This window comes from Temnothorax curvispinosus, unplaced genomic scaffold, assembly GCF_003070985.1.
Source record: "Temnothorax curvispinosus isolate PA1 unplaced genomic scaffold, ASM307098v1 QBEX01017496.1, whole genome shotgun sequence".
Taxonomy (NCBI): domain Eukaryota; kingdom Metazoa; phylum Arthropoda; class Insecta; order Hymenoptera; family Formicidae; genus Temnothorax; species Temnothorax curvispinosus.
Window position 1 is genome coordinate 311,110 of NW_020227276.1, and position 4,433 is coordinate 315,542.

A 4,433-nucleotide genomic window follows, 5' to 3' on the forward strand; every position below is an offset into this window, starting at 1 on the left:
CGGCCGGGAAACTAACTAGACCGACATGACGTTTTCCACGTATTTTTTTTCACGCACACGTCATTCTTCTCTTAAACGGCGATCAGCTCGAGAAATCTCAATCAATATATATATGTATATCCCTTCTTGAATTTTTCTTTGTTTTTCTTACGTTTTCGATACACTCGCATTTATGAATTTATGGACATATATATAATTCCGAATTTGTACTATAAATTATATATCCGTTTTTATTACTAAAACTCGTTTTTTATTTACAGCTAGAATATGTTTTAAAAACTATTATACATATGTCTATTCTAGTTTATTACGATTATTACCTTGTACTCTATGTAATGTAATTCCGGAAAAATTATATCGAAATAAAAAAATAAAAATAGCGCATTTTTTAACACATTTCTGAACCATTGTATGTTATTTGTATGTTCGATTTTATTATCTAAGATCTTATCGACACTTTTTAATTCAGTCATTTTACCACTGTATACATTTTTAACAAAATACATTGTCTCGTTAGTCAGAAATAGTTCAGCATCCATGCACGTGTAAGGTAAACGTACCAGTGGCCGCACACGTCCCAGTCGCCGCACACGACTTTAATGTTTTCAATTTATTAAGCATTTCGTGAAGAATATTGCAAATTTAAAAATTGTGTAGGGATCTACAATACGTTATTGTAATAACAAACAAATTTGAAGTATGATTCTGCACGGATTACCATTTATTTTAAATTGTTTATTCGGTCTCGCACGTCACGGCTGTTCGGATACTGGTACAACCCTGCGAAGTTCGCTAGTCCCAGTAACCGCACATCGCGTAGCACGCTGTTTTTCGATCGATGCAAAGTTGTTACTACGGAATTAATTCTGGTGTTTCGATTAAAAGAAAACAAAATATCGTGTGGAAAACCGATTGATAAGTAAGTACTCATTGTTGATAATATATCTGCAATAAATCTAATGTGCATGCTGAATCTGTGCAACCAGTATCAGAAAAATTGTTTGCTGTTTACATGGAGAGGTTATGTTACGGCTGAATATGTTTTGGTTTAAGGCTGCGGTCCACTTGACGCCACAAATGCTTTGAAGCGTTTTTCTTCTTCTTCTTTCTTCATTGAAGGAGGAATGCTTCGAAGCATTTGTAGCATCAAGTGAACCGCAGCCTAAATATCGTATTGTGCGGACACTGGGTGGGACATACCGAGTAAAGGCTGTGCGGACACTGGTACATTTGACTTTTTTATCATTTTCGCGGCATAAATAATAAATGACTGAATATTAAAATAAACATTGCATGTGTTTTAGAAACTAGAAACCCTAAGCTTCAAGATGGTTCAAGTCATTTGTACCAAGCATGCGTCTAAATGGGCTAAATTTGTATCACAATCTGAATTGTGGCTTAAGTGTGCGACCACTGGTACATTTACCTTATATTATATTGCACCATGTGCAACTTGTGTATTATACTTGTAATTTTTGTAATTTCACTATTTTCTTTTTACAAGGCATGCGTCAATGTTTTTTTTTTTATTCCACAAGATTCTAAGAGTTAGAGTCGATAATCTAATTCTTAATTGTGGTATCGACGACTAACGTTGCAAGTCCATCCAATTATTATCAGCATGATTCCTAATGAAGTCGGGATGTTAGAAATTGTCAATCGAGCGAATGATAAATTGTAGCAATCTAGCAACTTGTTTGTGTTACAATCAAATTTTCAGTTTATAAACGTGCACTTATACGATGATATACAGACAGTTTCACACACAAATTAACCAAAAGTTGCGATCCATATTGATGCCAATACATTGCGATACTGATAAGAGATTAATAAATATTAAAACAAAAAAGTATAGGCTTTGTTATTTATATTCAAGCATCTTTTGCATTTCTTCTTATCTAATATTCTGCAGTGTATATTCTTTAGAGTATATTTCTGAATCGCTTTGTGCGAAATATCATGCACAGCTACGGTATTGCTTTTACATCTCCGAGCAAACAGCGGGTGCGTTACCCGTGTAGAAATTTTTCCTAGGCTGTAACTGGGCCCTGAAAGGGCTTCCTTACTTTATTTGAGGCCCATGTATGGACGCCCACCTTGGCCCCATTTCGGAATGTCACGCTTTTTTATCTAGGGCCCTTATTGCTTTCCGAACTTGGGCCAATGTTGGCTTCATAAGTCGAGCCTATACCCGAGTAGAAATTTCCATAAAAATTATTTATTTTAAATTTTATTATTATTTTTTAACTGAATTTGTTTCTTAAGATGCAATCTATGACTATAAATATTTTCTCGTATTTTCTCGTATCTGAAAAAAACACTTACCTTGGTGGGATCGAACTCGGGACCTCTGGATCGTGAGCCAACTGCCTTACGTGGTAGACCACTTCTTAATTTAATGTTACTGTTATATTTAGTCTACATATGTCAACCAGCGCAAATATATAATTTTTCAAAAATTATCTTAAGAAACAAATTTAGTTTAAAAAGAGCAATAAAATTTTGAATTGGATATATAATATATTTCCAAAAAGGCTTTATATGGGCTATAACTAGGAAATCCTACATTAAGGGGATCTTAAAGTCGTTTGTAATACCGACATCTGTTTTGCACAGATATCTTTTTTTTGGCTTTACGGATTTAAAAATCCTTCTCCAAAGTTGATTCTCCACGTGATTTTATACCGAGAATAAAAATAATTTTAGGAACTGCATATAACAATGCGTCAACTTGCGAAAACGCTTTATATAAAAATTCTACAATGTATTGATACCGTTGTCAGAATTAGGTTTAGACTCTAAACAAAAAAGTTATCTGTGAAAAATGCAATATAACCTATAATTTTGTCTATCATTGTCTATACAGGGACAGATATATGGAATTTGGTCGGTAATACAAACGGCTTTAGGATCCCCTTAAACTGTCCTGGAAGGAAATTCGTGACCAAACTGGGCTCTGTACGTGCTACAACTAGGAAATCCTACATTAAACTGTCTTGGGAGAAAAATCATGACCAAACTGGGCCCTGTATGGGCTACAACTAGGAAATCCTACATTAAATTATCTTGGCAGAAAAATCGTGACCAAACTGGGCCCTGTATGGGCTACAACTAGGAAATCCTAATTAAACTGTCTTGGGAGAAAAATTGTGACCAAACTGGGCTTTGTATGGGCTATAACTAGGAAATCCTACATTAAATTGTCTTAGGAGAAAAATCGTGACCAAACTGGGCCCTGTATGGGCTATAGTTAGACATGCCCAAATTAAAAACAAAAACTAGGTCCTAAATGGGTTTGAGTTTGACAAGCCCTTATTTTGGATGCCTTAGTAAAGCCCATACGGGGCCAGCATTGAATATAGGATGCCCGGATAAATTTCTACTCGGGTAATCATACTCCGGCTGCAATATCTAAATGTGTTACGCAACGCAATGGTGTCCATTTGTACGTAGAAGTGAAGACGTAAGATTGAACTGCTCACAATAATGTAAGATTACTGCTCACAATATTTCGATTAACGAAATTATATAAAGTGCTTTATCATTCATTATCTTATATTTCCCGTCGTAAATGCAACATGACAAATGTAGACATTATGAGGTCTAGGTAACAGACAGTAAAGGGTTAATGTTGGGGATGACGAAGGGTAAGCAGAACGTGCGTGTGTGAAGAGGAAAATGGAACCGGCTTGCTTTGTTCACACGCATATGTACGAAGACTATAATTTCAACTATGGTGTATTATAAAATCTCAACCACGCTATTTATTAACGAGTGGAAAACGTAACAACAGTAATAAAGTCTTCTACAACGTCTACACTAGTTTTGCGGTAAAAAGACTGCAAAATTAGTGTGGCAATTGAGTTCACGCTGCGTTAGTAATTATACAAACATCTTCTAATTTATCTAATGCTAACAAATTAAGATAGAAAAGACATGTATTCGGGGGAAACTGTTTTCTGTCGCGCGAAAGCATGGGACACACGACCATTTGCGAATGCTAAAGCGCCATTTTCTTACGCGGCGTTGCACCGCAACCATCTTTCATATATAGACGACCGAAGCGTTTCCGTTTTTATTTCGGATCCGTATATACCGCACTGTAAGATTCCAATCCTCGCCATCTAATTTTACTCCGTTGGCCCCGATATCGCATCGTTTTGCTTCATCGCGGCCGTACTTGATTTCATAAAAGAACTTTAGGCTCGTGAAAAAATAAGCACGAATCGAGTTTTCACAGCTGCAGCTAAGAATTTCGGAATAGAGATTAAATGTCGTTCTCGGAGTTAATATTATCCAGCGATATGTGTTTCTTTTTTAACGGCATTGTGTTATTTTCATTTCAGTCGTTTTAAATTTTTTCTTTCAAATGTACTAATTGTAATACTATGCTATAACATTTTTTAGTATACATTTTTTACATAAATTTTTAA

At 35.4% G+C, this 4,433-nt stretch overlaps 1 long non-coding RNA gene across 1 annotated transcript; it reads left to right on the forward strand.

The window, feature by feature from the left end:
- Positions 1-544: 544 nt before the first annotated feature.
- On the forward strand, positions 545-1,433 carry LOC112467541. The gene is made up of 3 exons (XR_003042269.1): positions 545-919; positions 1,054-1,224; positions 1,305-1,433. It is a non-coding gene; the product is annotated as an uncharacterized LOC112467541 (long non-coding RNA).
- The last annotated feature ends 3,000 nt before the right edge of the window (positions 1,434-4,433 follow it).